Here is a 19,321-nt window from a genome sequence, read left to right on the forward strand (position 1 = left end):
GAGCTCTCTAAGGTCCGTTTTATAAGGGCATTAATCCTGTTCATGAGGACTTCACCCTCATGACCTAATTACCTCCCAGAGGTCCCACCTCCTAATACCATCACATTGGGGACTGGCATTTCGACATATAAAATTTCAGTTCACTGTGCCAAACTAAGAGTCCATAGATTACGTGGTCCCCATTAGCCTTACACTAACAGCATGTATGGTGATGTTTTGGGTCCTTGAAATGTTTGGTTACTTCCCTTTCCCCGATATATGGTTTTCCTGGAAAGGAACAGAAGTCTCTTGGGCAAGACTTGGGAAAATGTTATTTATGCTTCCTCTAGTTTCTTTTGGAGGTCTGGCCTCTCCTTTGAAAATGGATAAAGGGATCATGACTATATTGGGATTTATATCCCTCAGCCTCCCTATCATCCCAACTTGAATTCTTTTGACTGTATAGATTAAGCAGCACCCTTTTTGTATGCCTATCTATTTTGCCCCTATAAATGTGGTTTTGTATCCATTTCTCTGGCACTCTGTGGATCTGGTCCTTCTGGCTGCCTTTCAGACCTTCTTGCACATTACAGTAATTTCACAACCTGGCTTCTGACAAGTGGTTGAGAGAAGATAGCTGGCCTCTATTTATTTTCAGTATTTTATCATCCCTATTAGCATAAATCATAGAAGTTCTATAATAACAATTACTATTCTCATCTTTGGTTTACAGAGGAATCCACCTTTGAGCTTCTCAATGATGCCAGCTACTCTTTCTAGTCTATTCCTTATCTCATTGGTGAAGTGCCTTCTATGACCTTAATTCGTTCATCTGACGGGATTCCTCACCTTATATAGCATATATATTTGGCATATCCATTTCTCTGACTTTTTTTTTTTAACTGTCACAGCATTTCTGGGCAATCACTTTCTGTAAGGGAACAAGAATCATTCTGGGAGCATTTTTAGTACCATCTTTCAGGGTCCTTGCCAGGGTGTTAAAACCTGTTTCATGAGGAAATCCTTCTATATTGATGACTCTCTTTTAACTGGAACAATTAGGATCTAGTCCCATATGTATTTTCCAGTCTCCAGGCAGCACATCTTGGATGGCCCTGAGGCATCAACAGGTCCTGCAGAAACAGAGCATCCCTGCCTGGGTTAGGTTGAGACTTAAGCTTAGTCATTTATCTTGTGGTCAAGAAGGATGGCAGGGTTTATCCTAAGGGAGTATATGCCATTTTGTAAGGCAGAATGTGCTTCATCATCTTCAAACAAAGGAAAAAACGTAGAGGCTTCAACAGTTACGGCTAAATTACATCTACAGATCCAGAAGGTCCTGGGAAACTGGATTTAAGATCTTTGAGTATGTTGATTTAATTGAATTGCATATCCCTTTCCCAAGTCTCAGAGCTTCAGTTCTTCCTAATCAGCCCTCTGACTTTGGCAGAGTAGGCCTGCTATGATTGAGAATACAACCTTCTCTGGACCTATACTAATCTTATAATTAATTTTTATACCTGATTCTCAACTTTTCTGAGACTCTGGATACGGGAAAGAGTATATTTGTACGCAGCCAACAGGGACTTCTGGATTTCACACTTTGTCCTTTTGTTGATTTTTATCATCAGCTTCTCATTGCCTTTCTCCAATTAGTTCATTGCCCCCAGAAATTTTCTTCCAAATCCATAGCCCTTATGATTATTGTTTTCCTTCTACCTCTAAAAGTACCAATATACCAGTGTACCTACCACTGCATTCCATTATACTGGTGTCTCATTTTAACTTTGGTGATTGCTTTGACAATTTTACTGTTCCCACATTTCAGGGACTAACAGTGTTCCTTCTACTCACCAGCAATGATTAGGGGTCCTCATTGCCAGCCAGTGAACCAGTGAGCCATGTTCAGAGTATCACTTTAGACTCTGCTTCCTGGAACCATCTGCCAATATAAAAACAGGCTCTGAGATGAATATATGCATACAAAAATTTTATTGGTGATTGGTCTTAGCATCAACATCTGTAGTGGAGTGAAGGATTGTGTGGAAAGAAAAGTTTAATTGTGATGCCATTGCACAAAGGACCTCATCTGAGCCTATAGTGAGTTCTCAATCTGAGATGACCCTTCAGTGATATCCAAAATTGAGGAAAGCTTTCGGGCCTTTATATGCTAGTATTAATTAATCATTTGACAAGAGTTGCCTTTAGGAAAGAGGCATGGACTTGAGTGATGTGACTCTCTTTGACCAAGAGGAATTTCTGCAGAGGAATTCAGTCAAGATGTTGCAGTCATCAATAATCCCAGAAGACTGGGAGATTGAATGCTTTAGTATGGAAGGAGTAAATCTGAGCACTGCCTCACTTATCTATTATAAGAAATAAAATAGATTCATTAAAATGAGTTTTTAAATTAAAATCAATGTCATAAAATTGCTTGTTTTTGGTGGGCCACTATTTTTCTTCTAAGATGTCTAACAGCCTATGCAGAAACTATAATGATCAATGAGAAGATTAACATTAGCCATAAGAATAAACACAGACCAGTGGCCAGCTATCCTGCACATTCAGATCTGAGTGATTTCTTCTAAGTAAGACAATGTGCAATTAATAAAAAATATCTTCAATTACACCTTTGTAATAGACTGCGTTGAGTTTCATGTAAATGTAGTTATAATATCTCACAATAAGAGCCATTGGCCCAAACTGAGTGCCAAATCCATTAAAAGACATTAATCAGAATATACTATAAAGAGATCATGACTCTCAAATGAACTGGCTTTACTTAGTGATAGATTTTTTGCTAATTCAAACTGTGCATCCATCCAGCAAACTTCTGTAAATATTGTTTCTCTCAGGATAGCCTGCTTTTAAATACTCTATTACCTAGAAGAGCAGTATTTAAGAACTAAATTTCTGATGAGTTCCTATGTCAAGTCAAAGTAGGTGCATTTTATTTTTTAAGCAATGTAAACTTAGCTCTATCCATCACTATATAGAATGTAAAAGGAAATAAAAGTGTATGAGAACATAGATAAGTACAATACAGAGTGAGTTTACCTTAAATTTCACATGTAGCAAATGCTTTCAAATTTATTGGGGTCAGAGAGAAGAGTGAGAAACTTCAATCTTTGTCAGCAACATTTCTGATACTGGAATTATCTCAGCCACAATATTTTAAAACTTGCAAAGACTTGTTTCATGTATTGGAACACAAGGAAGATATTTAATTATTTGAGAATAACAAATCATACATCACTTCACTGGTAAATTTAAGAATAATATCTATAAAATAGATTGTCATATTTCCCTTTTGCCTTTCCAAACAGAAAACTTATCTCTAAATATGCTATTTAGGAGAGGTATCCACATTTCCTTTAATTGTTGTAGGAATGTTTATATGTTTCTGATTTCTCTGATGCTGGTGCCAGATTAGGCTTTACCTAATTTTAAAAGTAGTTGAAAGAATGTCCACTTCTTACCAAGACAGAGTGGATTGTATTTGCTCTCCTACTTGAAAAAATTAAAACATATGCAAAGCACATGAAACAACCCTTCTCAAGAAATTGGGTATCAGGCTATGAAGGACCGTGATCCCTGAGATACAAGAGATGATCTAGGTAAGCTCTATAATTGTCCCAACTTACTGCATTGGGAGAGTTTCTAGGCCATGGAAAAGGGAGGGGAAATTCACGCAGAGCTTAATGGACTCCCTGAGTTGAGGAGGCATAATTGTGAGTACAGAGAGATCAAGGAGGCTAGAGTTGGCAGGACTATTAAAAAGGAAAGGGCTGCATAAAACGAGAGCTCTGGATCATATGGTAACTCTAGTTTTTTAAGGAAGCTCCATTCTGTTCTCTATAGTGGCTGCACCAATTTACATTTTCACCAACAGTGAGGGAGGGTTCCTTTTCCTCCATACCCTCTCCAGCATTTATTATTTGTAGACTTTTTGATGATGGCAGTTCTGACCAATGTGAGGTGATATACCTCATTGTATTGATAGTTTTGATTTGCATTTCTCTAATAATTAGCTATGTGGAGCATCTTTTCATGTGTCTGTTGGCCATCTGTATGTCTTCTTTGGAGAAATGTCTATTTAGGATTTTTGCCCATTTTTTTTATTGGGTTTGCTTTTTGATATTGAGCTGCATGAGCTGTTGGTAAATTTTGGAGACTAATCCCTTGTCGGTCACATCATTTGAAAATATTTTCTCCCATTCTCTGGGTTCTCTTTTTGTTTTGTTCATGGTTTCCTTTGCTGTGCAAAAGGTTTTAAATTTAATTAGGTTCTATTTGTTTATTTTTGCTTTTGTTTCCATTACTCTAGGACACAGATCCAAAAAACTGCTGCAATTTATGTCAAAGAGTGTTCTGCTTATGTTTTCCTTTGGGAGTTTTAGAGTATTCGGTCTTACATTTAGACCTTTAATCCATTTTGAGTTTATTTTTGTATATGGTGTTAGAGAATGTTCTAATTTCATTCTTTTACATGTAGCTGTCTAGTTTTCCCAGCACCACTTATTGAAGAGACTGTCTTTTCTCCATTGTATATTCTTGCCTCGTTTGTCATAGAATAATTGACCAAAAGTGCATAGATGTATTTCTGGGCTTTCTATCCTGTTCCATTTATCTATGTTTCTGTTTTTGTGCCAGTTTTGATTACTGTAGCTTTGTAGTATAGTCTGAAGTCAGGGAGCGTGATTCCTTTAGCTCCATTCTTCTTTCTCAAGATCTGAGAAATCTTTGGCTATTTGGGGTCTTTTGTGTTTCCATACAAATTTAAATTTTTTTGGTTCCAGTTCTGTGAAAAATGCCAGTGGTAATTTGATAGGGATTGCATTTTATGATCTTTGTCTACTTGATTGAGAGAAAATTTTGCAAAACATATATCTGATAAAGGACTTATTTCCAGAACATATAAAAGAATTTCAAAATTCAGTAATAAGGAAACAAATCAGGTAAAAAAAAAAAAGGTAAAATATTTGGACACTTTACCAAATATATGTAGATAGCACATAAGCACCTGAAAAGATGCTTAACATCATTCATTAGGAAAATAAAACTTAAGATCATAATGAGACAAACCTATAAGAATGCCTGAAAGTAAACCTGACTGCACTTGGTGTTGGTGAGGTTGCAGAGAATCTGGAACTCTCATACATTACTAGTGGGAATGTAAATTAGTGGGACCACTTTAGAAAACATCTTAGTAGTTTCTTAAAAAGTAAAACATATGCCTATCATATGATCCAGCCATTCCACTCCTAGGTATTTACCTAAAAGAAATTAAAGAAGATGTCTCTACAAAAACTAGTACAAGAATGATCATAGCTTTATTTGTAACAGCCAAAAATTAAAAACAGCCCAAAGTGTCTATTAACAGGTGAACAGACTGAATATGTTTGGTATATCTATTCAATACTCAGCAATAAAAAGAATGGACTCTTGATACATGCTCCAGTATGGGTGGATCTTGAAATAAGTATTCCAGTTGAGGAAGCTAGACCAATAAGTGCACACACAGGATTGCTCTATTTATATACAATTCTAGAGAGTTGGAAACCAATATACCATGATGGAAAACAAATGAGTGGGAGGGATGACAGAGATGTGAGTGAGCTGAGGTGAGAGGGAGGAATTACAAAGAGCCATCAGCAAACTTTTGGAGTGATGGAAATGTTCATTATCTGGATTTGGTGATGGTTTCATGAGCAAAACTTATTGTATTCCTTAAATGTGTACATCTTATTACATATCAATTACACCTCAAAAACATGTTTACAAATAAAAAAGGAAGATGCACATGAAAACAAAATTGAGCAAAACCAATTTTCTAGAAAAAAAGTAATTGTGGTAGTTACAATGAAGACAATTTAATTATCAGTTAATCACATAGACACACACTTTTGTACAGGTTTATAATAGGAAGTTCAAATACTGTTAAATTGCTATCTTTTGGTTTTTTTCCAGCTTTTTTGAGGTAAAATTGACAAAATTGTATACATTTAAAGTGTACAATATGATGATTTGATATATGTACACATTGTGAAATGATTGCCACAATTCTATTTTCTGTCTTCATAGATCAAAGGAAACTGAAGGCAGAAGAAAATTAGGGTGATGCAACCAGAGAAATTACAAAATAAATAAATAAAAATAAAACAAGCTTAATTTTAAGTGCTTTTCCCTTTGTTCTTCCTAGTCATATTGAGAAGGGAAATGGTCTTCCAATTTTCATTATTATAAGTTCTTTCTGTATGTTTGCTCTTTGTCAGGTTTTTTAAAAATCATTTTTACCAAAAGTTTTCCTAAGGAAATTGCAACAGAAAACAACAACAAAAACAACAACATAAAAACGCTTTTTACTGTGATGTTTACTTGAGGCCTTTAAGCTCTGGTTCACCAATAAATGGGAGCACTTTCCTGAGGCAGAAAATACAATAACAGGAAAAATTGTTTCTGAATTAATAACAAGATGAAAGGAAATATATATATCTAAAATTCACCTTGAAAAAGTATAAACTGGAAATGCCAGATTTGTGTTTCTCTTATCCTAATTGACATTTCTGTCTTGATATCTGTAAATATCTACATCTGCAGCATCAACATATACAAACTTGATCTCATTCTTTTCCCTCCATTAATATCTTTATTAATGTCTCCATTAATATCTTTATTCACTTAAGCAACTAATGAAGTAAATATTTAGCTCATTTTTACTCTTCCTACTTCCTCATTGATGTAAAAATGATTCTGTCTTTTAAACATCTCTAATGGATATATTAAACTTATAGAAAGTACTCAAAATATAACTTTATTTTTGTATTCTGCTGTCCCTTTAAAATGTACTCAGTACAGGAAATTAAATTTTTCCTCTGTTATTGCATGATAACTCCTGCAGACTCCATCATTTCTCTGTTCACTTTAGATAATAAAATGTCCTATGTTCAATTTTTGCTGTAAAAGTCTTGATTCAGAAGTCATCCAGTCCTATACTGATTAACATTTTAATCTTCTATAAAGGTAAAGACATTTCCCACCTCTCTAATGAGGACTGGCTTCAAGTTGCTACTCCCATTAGATGAAAGCATATAGCAGAGGAGGCCTTTTTCTCACTTACTTTCTCTCTCACTAGCTCACTAATATCATTGACCTCTCCAGTGCTGGCAGATGTAGGAACAAAAAACAAAAACAAAACACAGACACACATACACACAAAAGGAAAATGGCCCTGCTGACGATACCATTTGTATTAGATCATACATTGTTATGCATAATACTTTTCAGAAACTCTCTGATCTACAGAATAACATCTTTATATTAGTATATAACTTTTTTTCATAATCTGTTGCATTTCCAACATCTTTTCTATATGTGTCTTGAAGTTGAACTACATGAAACTACCAACAGCCTGAGTTCTTACCATACTCCCCCACTAACCAGCTATGTGATTTTAGAAAAGTTACCTAATGTATCTGTGCCTTAATTTTCTCATTGTGAACAGGTTGGGAATACATTGGGATCATATATTTGATACATAGAGTTTTGAAGAAGAGTAAATAATTGCTACTACCACTCACATAATAATGATGGTGATGGTGATGATGGTTGCAAATATTCTGTAAATAATGGTAGTACCAGACACCATTCTAAGCATTTTATATGTCTTTAAACAAACTTACCCAGTTATTCAATTGTCTCTCATATCCTGCTGGTTTTCACAGGTTGTATACTCTCTATGAAGTGATTTTTCTGTTCTTATCTACCTGGAGAATTCCAATACATCCTTCACAACTCAACCATCTCATTCTGTGAAGCTTTGCCTGATGCCTTGTGGGGCACAGTGAGAAACCACTTTCTTGATCCCATCACATTCTGTTTCTTCATCTTTTTTTCTCTTCATGTTGTGTTGAAGGCTACTTTGTTCAAGAAATATACTATGTGCTTCTCAGAGACAGAGATGTTCTTTTTCTCACCTCTGTCTTCAGTGCCTAGTTGAGTGCTTAGCACAGAATAGATAATCAATAATGTTGTATTCATAAATAATGAACTGCATTAATACATAACTGATATAAAGCCCACATTTCAGCGAATGTTGTAAACATTTCTTGAATTTAATTTTTGTTGAAATCAAAAGAAAGACAAAAGAAAGGTCAATTTTATTTAACTCCTCTAAGTTATATGTGAGAAAAGTTGTTAGTTTCTATCTCTGTCTCTCTCATATATAGAGAGATAATGGCCATTCTGTATAATGACCAAGTGTACATGTAATAGTTTTTATTCATTTTGATACAAGATTAAACTTACATGGACCAAAACTTTGTGGTGCCTTAGATGACAGTTTCATGGTCTATAGTGTTTCCATCCTCTAAAACATGTCTAGGTATTGGCAAAGGAATTTCAAGAGCTGCTCAAACATTGCAGCAGGAGTGTATATTGGTTTAAAAAAAAAATTCAGAAGTCAACTTGGACGTATTAAAGTTTTAAAATGTGTTTACCCACTTCCTAGCCAATTTCATTTCTAGGATCCACACTACAGAAAGAGTTGTACTAGCACATAGCACATAAGGATATATTTGTAAATATGCTTATGAAAACGTTGCTTGACAAAACTGAGACAACCTAAATGTATGTTAGATCAGAAATTGTTTTGTCGAAGACTCCTTTTTTGTTGTTTCATTTACTTATCTCACCCTAGGAAATAATAGCCTGTACAAGCTCTTACTTCAGTGACAAAAAATGTTTAGAAAATAAACCCAAGGATAAACATGCCAAGAAAAGAAAGTTTCTCAATGAGATCCTGAGTAGGACTGTTGTAATTCTCATATTCTTATGCAATTCCAGAGCAAGATCCCTGATGAGCAGGAGGCAGCCCAACACATCACATTTTATTGCATAAAATAATATAAAATAATTTTCAATCTGAAAATTCAAAGATACTACACTAAGAATTGCAGGGGTATGAGGGGAGCGTGAGGGAGGGAGAGAGAGACAAAGACAGAAAGAGAAAAAGAGAGCAAAAGAAAGAGTTTCCCCCCTAACGTCAAAAACTCTATCCTCCATTTCTTTGTCTAATTAGTATTACGTATCCATGGTCCACAATTGGTATCCTTCTTCTTAAGAGAAGAACAAGGTAGAGGAGATAGTGAAGGTGAATCTGAATTCCTGGCTGAGTCCCCCAACTTGTCATTCATTATCAGCTGAGTCCATGAGGTTCAGACTGCTTTCAGATCATTCTTGGTACTGAAAAGATATATATTTTTAAAAGTTTGTAATGGAAAAATAAACATACATAAGAAATAAAGTATTTAAATTCTACTTAATCTCTACTCCCCACCATAAAATTCTCTTACCATCTCACTTCAATCACTCTTCACTCCAAGAATGTTCTATAGGTGTGGACGCTACTGGAATTTAGGACTTGAATCTCGACAACCAATGGCCATCAGAATAAAATTAATTCTACAATAAGTAAGCCCTCTTGTATTTATCATTTTTACTTTGTTTACTTTAAAAACTACAAACGAGGGACACCATTCACTAGCAAAGAGATATCTGGAAATAATCCATACATGTGGAAGGCTGGATGTGAAAAAGTAAGGATGATTCAAGGAAACCTCTATTACATAAATAATATAATTGATCTAGGAAGAAGAATATCTTTTAAGTCATTATATTTTATCACCAAAATCTATATTGTTGTAAAAAGTATTGCAATCAGCGGTAATTTTGCTTTTTTTCTGTGGTGCACTCCAAATTTATGTTATTCTCACTGCTTAAGAAATGTTAGATTAATTTAGTTACCCTTTACCTTAGTAAGCTTGACCAAAATCCACATTAAAATTAGAAAGAAATATAAATTTATAGTAGTTACTTTGGATCGTGACGTATATAGAAATCAGAACACATCTTTAAATATTCTAAGTTTTTTAATAGCTTAGTTATTTACAGTGTAATCTGGTAAATTCAGCTAAATTATGTCTTTCTTGAAATTTTACTTGCAAGTTTATGAATTTCATCAAGAAGAAAAAACCAAAAGAGTGAGTAAGGTGTTTCATGATGTAAAAAAAAAAACCAAAATCAATTGCATAAATAGAATTGGGGAATGTATTATGTGCAACAAACTGTTCTAACTTCCGCAGTTAATCTCTGATGAAATTAATATCGTCTCCAGATTTAAACCAAGTTAATATTCTGTCTGTGTCATGTTTAAAGTACAGTATTGTCTGTCCAATATAGTGAAGCTAATCTGGATGCTATATTTGGAGACAAATAATAGAAAAGAGTAGACATCACTGTAGGAGAGTTAAGTTCAAATTTCAGGTCTATCATTTGCTTACTGTGTGATACAAAATGATCCATAATTCTAATTCTAAAATCCCACCACATTTTCTTGAGAGCTTCACTGAGAATGACACATGCTTAAATAGTATTTGCTTGGTTATTAAACATCTAAATCCAAAATAAGTTTCTTAAAACATTCTATTAGAATTTACATCCCATTCCTCATCATTCTTCATGCACTTCCAGAATAAAACCTATGGTAAAATATACAAAATGTGAAACACATAGATGTATGTGATGTTATAAAATAGATTAATAATTTTAAGATGTAGTATATTGGTTTGGGGTTATTTGGAATGAGTTTGTTTTCTCCTTAGGGGGAAAAAAATGTAAGCTCCAGAAACAAAATGAACTGGACCATCTCTGTCAATTTGACAAAAAACTATGGTGACAGACTTTAAAAATCTATTTTACTTTTAGCCAACCCTGAAATCAAAGCACTTACTTTTGATCATTCTCCTTTAAATTAAGTTTGCTGTCAGAAAGATCTAAAACTCAAAAACAATTTAGCATTTTATGTGTTCTCTTTAGTGTTTCTGATAATTCTTGCTTGCTATTTGATAAATAATAAGTCAATTTTCTCTTGAATAACCTAGAGTTAATTCTGCAAATCAATTAGATTGAAATATTGTTTTGAATTGTGCAATTTAATTGATTTATAAACATCTTTAACATCTTCTTATGCACTTCTTTTCCTGAACATTTTGTTGTATTTAGAGTTTTGAGATTTTTTGATAATTTTATGATGATATTAAATATCATACTCTTTGTCATGTTAGAAACAGATATTTAAATACTTTATAGATTTCCCCCAAACAAAATAAGTTTCATCCCCTTGAGTACTTTGTTAGATATTGAGACCTCCATATTGAGAGATATGCATGTTTGTGTGTGTGTGTGCATGTGTGTGTGTGTATTAATATAAGTGTATCATTTGTACTGTGGAAAGGTTGGAGCTGGAGTAAGTATAATAATCCTAAATTTCTACCTTAAAAATTTCTGTTTCTCAGAAAACTGCACACGTACACACACAACAGGAAATCTATTAACTAATGTCTGCATAGGTACAAATTTTGACATTGCATGGCTTAAAAAAATCTCATTTAAAAAATATATCACTAGCATACAGTATGTGTTTTTCTCTTTCTGACTTACTTCACTCTGTATGACAGACTCTAGGTCCATCCACCTCACTACAAATAACTCAATTTCATTTTATGGCTGAGTAATCCATTGTATACATGTGCCACATCTTTATCCACACGTATATATGGAATCTAAAAAAAAAACAAAAGGTCATGAAGAACCTAGGGGCAGGATGGGAATAAAGACGCAGACCTACTAGAGAATGGACTTGAGGACACGAGGAGGGGGAAGGGTAAGCTGGGACAAAGTGAGAGAGTGGCATGGACATATATACACTACCAAACGTAAAATAGATAGCTAGTAGGAAGCAGCCGCATAGCACAGGGAGATCAGCTCAGTGCTTTGTGACCACCTAGAGGGGTGGGGTAGGGAGGGTAGGAGGGAAGAGATATGGGGATATATGTATATGTATGGCTGATTCACTTTGTTATAAAGCAGAAACTAACACACCATTGTAAAGCAATTATACTCCAAAAAAACTTATTTTTTTAAATTAAAAAAGTATACCACTGCATCTATAGCTATATCTATATTTAACTTTTAGAGTATCTTAGAAATATTTTGTAATCTGTTTCTGAAAAACTATGGTCTTCGAGAGTCTTGATCAGCAGTTTCCCATCTGGTGACACGATGATGGTATCACTAATAGAAATAAATACAGGCATACCTTGTTTTATTGCAGTTTGCTCTGTTGCACCTCACAGATCCTTCATTTTTTTACAAATTGAAAGTTTGTGGCAACCCTGTGTTGAGCAAGTCTGTTGGCACCATTTTGCCAAAAGCATTTGCTCACTTCATTTGTCTGTGTCACATTCTGGTAATTCTCATATTTCAAAACTTTTTCACTATTATTACATTTGCTGTCGTGATTTGTGATCAGTGACTTTGATGTTACTATTGTAATTGCTTTTGGGTACCATGAACCATGCCCATATAAGAAAAAACTTAATCAATAAATGTTATGTGTGTTGTGACTGCTGCACCAACCAGTCATTCCCCTATCTCTCTCCCTCTTCTTGGGCCTCCCTATTCCCTGAGATGCAACAGTATTGAAATTAAACCAGTTAATAATCCTAATAATGGTCTCTAAGTGTTCAAGTAAAAGGAAGAGTCACATGTCTCTCACTTTAAATTAAAAACTAGGAAAAAAATCAAAAGCTAGAAATGATTGATCTTAGTGAGGAAAGCAAATTGAAAGCTGAGATAGGCTGAAAGCTAAGCTTCTTGTGCTGGTTAACCAAGTTGGGAATGCAAAGGAAAAGTTCTTGAAGGAAGTTAAAAGTGCTACTCCAGTAAACACAGAAGTGATAAGAACGTGAAACAGCCTTATTGTTGATATGGGGAAGTTTTAATCTTCTAAATAGAAGATTAAACCAGCCACAATGTTCCCTTCAGCCAAAGCCTAATCCAGAGCAAGGCCCCAACTCTCTTCAGTTCTGTGAAGGCTAAGAAAGGTGAGGAAGCTGCAGAAGAAAAGTTTGAAGCTAGCTGAGCTTGGTTCATGAGGTTTAAGGAAAGAAGCCATCTCCATAACATAAGAGTGCAAGGTGAAGCAGCAAGTGCTGATGTAGAAGCTACAGCAAGTTATCCAGAAGATCTAGCTGAGATTAATGAAGGTGGCTACCTAAACAAGAGTTTGTCAGTGTTCAGCCTTTTATTGGAACAAGATGCCATCTAGGACTTTCATACCTAGAGAGGAGAAGTCAATGCCTGGCTTCAAAGCTTCAAAGGACAGACTGACTCTTTTATTAGAAGCTAATGCTTGGTGACTTTGGTGACTTTAAGTTGAAACCAATGCTCATTTACCATTCTGAAAATCCTAGGGCCATTAAGAATTATGCTAAACCCACCCTGTCTGTGTTCTGTAAATGGAACAACAAAGCCTGGATGACAGCACATCTGTTTGCAGTATGGTTTACTGAATATTTTAAGGCCACTGTAGAGACCTACTGCTCAGAAAAAAAGATTCCTTTTAGAGTATTACTGCTCACTGACAATGCGTCTGGTCACCCAAGAGCTCTGATGGAGATGTACAATGAGATTAATGTTGTTTTAATGCTGCTAACAGAGCATTCATTCTGCAGCCCATGGATCAAGGAGTAACTTCAACTTTCAAGTCTTGTTATTTCAGAAACAGAAATGTATTTTGTAAGGCTGCAGCTGTCATAGATAGTAATTCCTCTGATGGATCTAAGCGAGTAAGCTGAAACCCTTCTGGAATTCATGAGGATTCACCATTCTAGATGCCATTAAGAACATTCATGATTCTTGAGAAGAGGCCAAAATTTTATTTCAACCCTCATGGATGACTTTGAGAGGAGGGGTTCAAGACGTAAGTGGAGAAAGTAACAGCAAATGTGGTGGAAATAGTGAGAGAGCTAGAATTAGAAGTGGAGCCTGAAGATGTGACTGAATTGCTGCAATCTCATGGTAAAACTTGAACAGATGAGGAGTTGCCTCTTTTGCATAAGCAAAGAAAGTAATTTCTTGAGATGGAATCTACTCCTGGTGAAGATGCTGTGAAGATTGTTGAAACAACAACAAAATATTCAGAATATTGAATAAACTTCATTGGTAAAGCAGAGGCAGGGTTTGAGAGGATTGACTCCAATTTCTTTTAAAAGCTCTACTGTGGGTAAAATGCTATCAAACAACATTGGATGCTACAGAGAAATCGCTTGTGAAAGGAAGAGTCAATTGATGAGGCAAACTTTAATGTTGTCTTATTTTTAATAAATTGCTATGGCCACCTCAGCTTTAGCAACCAGCACCCTGATCAGTCAGCAGCCCTCAACATCGAGGAAAGACCCTCCACCAACAAAAAAAATATGACCCACTGAAGGCTTAGATAATGGTTAGCAATTTTTAGCAATAAAGTTTTTTTAAATTAAGGTATGTACATTTTTTAGACATGATGGTATTGCACACTTAATAGACTATGGTGTAATGTAAGCATAATTTTATATACACTGGGAAACCAAACAAAAATATATGACCAGTCAACTGAACCTAGTAACCGGTCTTCCTTTCATCTATATCAACTGAACCCGGATTGTATTTAGGGGAGCACATTTGCTAGCTGAAAAGGTCCCTAGTTTCCCTTGCAGATAAGGTTGATCATGTGGCCTAATTCTAGCCAGAGTGATGCACGAGAAAGTCATATGGTAGGGGTTAAGTAAAGCTCTTTAAAGGAACACACTCCATTGGCATGATACTTTTTGCCTTGCATCTCTGTCCTTCATTGGTGCTATAACATAAATATGTTGGTTTCTCCCATATGGTCACAAGGTGATGGCTTCAGTATCTAGTCCTATATTCGTGAGCCATTGAATCAACAACACAGCTGCTTAACTCAAGAATTCCTATTACCTGAGAAAACAAAATTCTCCTTTATTAAGCCAATGGAAACTGTTGTGTTTTTTTTTAATGTCATGCAAAATTCCAAATAACTTCAGAAACACAGGAAGTTGTGCATATGGTCCTAGATTTTGAGTATATTGAAAATATTTTACAGACACAACAACACTCAAGTCCAAGAGAAGGAGTAAGAAAATTATCATAAGCCATTCTGTAACATAAAATTACATGTTTCAAAAGTTCCACCATCAAATGTAGGTATTGAGAAAAAAATTACAATAGAGAAGAAACAAGGATAAATTATATTATACTTCATTACAGTTCTGTTTGTCTAGCCACACTTGGGACTAGCACACAAAGAATGGTCAACACCACCAAGTTCTGCCAAATTAGAAGGTAAACTTCTAACATAATAGCACTTAATGAATGTGACAGACATTCATAGCATTGCATTTGGAATTTTACAGTACGGACAATAAAGGAAAAAAGGTTTTATTCAACAGGTTTTTTTTTCAAATGATTCTAATATGCTTGGTAAGATGCTTAGAATTTGAGCTAATATTTTTTTTCCAAATTCCTTCAGAGTCATTATAAACTGTATATCATGTTAGTATAATCACAGAAAAATTTCTTTCTAAGATTTTGAAAGACCTTGTAGGACAGATAACTGGAATCTAGTCCTGCCTGTTCAAGAATTAGATGGCTGATTTGGAGCCAGTTGTTTACCCTTTCTGAGCTTTGTTTTCCTTATATTTAAAATGAGGGACTTCCCTGGTGGCTCAGTGGTTAAGAATCTGCCTGCCAATGCAGGGGATATGGGTTCGATCCCTGGTCCGGGAAGATCCCACATGCCACAGAGCAACTAAGCCCATGTGCCACAACTACTGAGCCTGTGCTCTAGAGCCCGCGAGCCAAAAGTACCATGCGCCTAGAGCCCGTGCTCCGTAACAAGAGAAGCCACCACAATGAGAAGCCCGCACACGTCAACGAAGAGTAGCCCCCGCTCGCCGCAACTAGAGAAAGCCCACGTGCAGCAACGAAGACCCAACGCAGCCAAAAATAAAAATAAATTAAAAATAAATAAATAAAATTAAGTGAAAATAATAATACCAAATTCACAAGATTGCATTAAGATGAAATGGTTTCATATATGTTATTATCAGAATGAATTTCCAAATGAATGCATAGAACAGTGAGGTAGAGGAGAGTTAATTTCTACTAAGCACTAAGAACCCCAAATACATTATTAAACCTCTTCCAAACATTTTACCAAGACCATCCCATCCTCCAAACATCTAGAATTCTGATTTATTAATATTGAAAAAGTAAACCTCAGAGGATTCCTACTAGGAAAATTATAAGAGCAAACTCTTTCATATGTAGGATCACTGATTTGTTGTCATTTCTGTTTTCTAACTTGCTCAGCTGATTTTTATATGTTTTAGAAATATTTAACTAAATTAATTGCTTGGTTATGGTGGATTTTGTGATTGCTGATAATTAGGGTATGAAGTTGTTTGTCTCCTCTTTTTCCTTTCCTTCTCCTATTCCTCTTCCTTTCTGTCTTATTTTACAATACGATTTGAGACATGTAGTTATCATTTAGTCTGGAAAATGAGAATTAGACGTTTAAGCATTTAGTAATTTTAAAACTCAGTTTTAGGAAGATAAATACAGTATGCAGGAATTCTACAAAACATCTATCTTGTACTTTTAAAAATATCAATGCCACGATGAACAAACAACCAAGTGAAAACACAGGGCTCTTATTCCAGATTAAAAGAGTCTAAAGAGATACAAGGACCAAATGTAACGTATGATACTTGGTAGGATGTTGGATTAAAAGACTAAAATAGATATTTTGGAGGCAGTTGTAGAAAGTGAAATGTAATCTATTAATTAGACTATGGAATTATTGTTAATTTTTTAGATGTGATCATGGCATTATGGTTCTGTATGAGAATGTCCTTATCTTGGGAGATGCATGTTGAAGTATTTAAGAATGAATTTTCTTAAATTCACATGTGATGACATCAACTTAATTTCAAGTTGTTCAGAAAAAGATAGTTAGGCACACATAGAAATAAACAGAATGTGGCAGGATATGAATATTTAGAGGATCTACATAGGTTTATATGGGTCGTCATTTTATTCTTCCTTCCATTTTTTTTTTTAATTAAGAGTTTGGAGGAAAATATATATGCCTCTCTCACCCTCATATACATATATACTTCTCCCCACCGTCTACAAAAAAGAAAGTTTTCAGCCTTTGTTTTTCTTTCCTGGGGCTTCCAGAACAAACTACCACTACAAACTTGGTGGCTTAAAACAACACAAATGTATTCTCTCATATCTGTAGAGACTAGAAGTCCAAAATCAGTATGTTGGGAGAGTCACTCTCCTGTGAAATCTCTAGAGGATAAAATTCTTCCCTGGTCTCTTCCTAGTTTCTAGTGGCTCCTAGCAACCCTTGGTCTTCCTTTGCTTGTAGAAAGAGGCTTCACTTCAGTCCCTTTATGTGTGTGGTATCTCTGTGTATCTGTCCTTTTTTTTTTTCTTTTCTTTAACTTTATTTATTTATTTATTTTTTATACAGCAGGTTCTTATTAGTTATCTATTTTATACATATTAGTGTATATATGTCAATCCCAATCTCCCAATTCATCACATCACCACCACCACCCCCAACCCTGCCATTTTCCCCCCTCGGTGTCCATACATTTGTTCTCTACATCTGTGTCTCTGTTTGTGCCTTGCAAACCGGTTCATCACTAATTATTAGAGAAATGCAGATTAAAACTACAATGAGGTATCACCTCACACTGGGTAGAATGGGCATCATCAGAAAATCTACAAACAACAAATGCTGGAGAGGGTGTGGAGAAAAGGGAACCCTTTTGCACTGTTGGTGGGAATGTGAATTGATACAGCCACTATGGAGAACGGTATGGAGGTTCCTTAAAAAAACTAAAAATAGAATTACCATATGACCCTGCAACCCCACTACTGGGCATATACCCAGAGAAAACCATAATTCAAAAAGACACATGCACCCCATTGTTCATTGCAGCACCGTTTACAATAGCCAGGACATGGAGACAACCTAAATGTCCATCAATAGAGGAATGGATCAAGAAGATGTGGTACATATATACAATGGAATATTATTCAGCCATAAAAAGGAACGAAATTGGGTCATTTTTAGAGACTGTCATACAGAGTTAAGTAAGTCAGAAAGAGAAAAACATGAACTGATTTGTCCTATTTTTTATAAAAAAAAAAAACCAGTGACTGGATTTAGTGCCTGCCCTAATCTGGTATGACCTCATCTTAACTAGTTACATCCCTAAAGACCTTATTTCCAAGTAAATTTACATTCTCAGGTTCTGAGTAGGCATGGGTTTTGAAGGATACTATTCAACCCACTATACCCTCCTATTTCTAATTCCCAAGTCAAAGGTCTTCCCAAAGTGTATAACAACCATTGTTCTCCCTTCTTTATTTCAAACTAAACATAGTATTAACCTACTTCATCAACTAGAATTACCATCTTAACAAGCACCATGCTGTTCAGCCCTGTCAGGTATGTATGAGAATCCTTGGGCCAGGACATCAATATCCCAGCCTCTGAAGCCCCACTGACTATGCCATCACAGGTGCCTAGCAGCGTACTAGGTGACCTCAGGCACCAAATCCTAGATGCATTCATCTTCTATATTGACGTAGGTGACGATTTCATTTTCTCACCCAAAAGTATTTCATTTTTTCCTCCCCCTCCGACCTATCTTATATTCTCTCACCTGTTTCTTCCTTTGTTTTTTTTTTAATTATCTCTCATGTAATCACACAGGTCAACTAGGAGCTACTATGGCTACTTTGATTTTGTGCCTGAAGTGTACAATGAAAATAATTTTATATCACATTCCTATGTTATAAAGATGTTTGGGTACCAGTAATAAGACTAGCTTACATTATTGAATCTGTATTCTTTTTTTTTTTAACATCTTTATTGGAGTATAATTGCTTTACAATGGTGTGTTAGTTTCTGCTTTATAACAAAGTGAATCAGTTATACATATACATATGTTCCCATATATCTCCCCTCTTGCGTCTCCCTCCCTCCCACCCTCCCTATCTCACCCCTCTAGGTGGTCACAAAGCACCGAGCTGATCTCCCTGTGCTATGCGGCTGCTTCCCACTAGCTATCTGTTTTACGTTTGGTAGTGTATATATGTCCATGCCACTCTCTCACTTTGTCACAGCTTACCCTTCCCCCTCCCCATATCCTCAAGTCCATTCTCTAGTAGGTCTGTGTCTTTATTGAATCTGTATTCTGTGGTAAGAATTATGGCCCAGGCAATGTGGGTGCTTTACATGAATAATGTTAAGAATATCTTCCTATAACTCTACAATTTAGGTAGTACTGTTATCACCTGTTATAAATATGGAGAAACTGAATTAAATACTTTTTTCAAGACCACATATCTAGTAAAT

The 19,321-nt window shown here is 35.4% G+C and overlaps 1 pseudogene; it reads left to right on the plus strand.

Moving 5' to 3' along the window:
* Nucleotides 1–12,548: 12,548 nt before the first annotated feature.
* LOC132479665 (tigger transposable element-derived protein 1-like) lies at nt 12,549–14,328 on the plus strand (annotated as a pseudogene).
* Nucleotides 14,329–19,321: the final 4,993 nt, after the last annotated feature.

Source organism: Mesoplodon densirostris, chromosome 19, assembly GCF_025265405.1.
Source record: "Mesoplodon densirostris isolate mMesDen1 chromosome 19, mMesDen1 primary haplotype, whole genome shotgun sequence".
In the NCBI taxonomy this organism is placed as follows: Eukaryota; Metazoa; Chordata; class Mammalia; order Artiodactyla; family Ziphiidae; genus Mesoplodon; species Mesoplodon densirostris.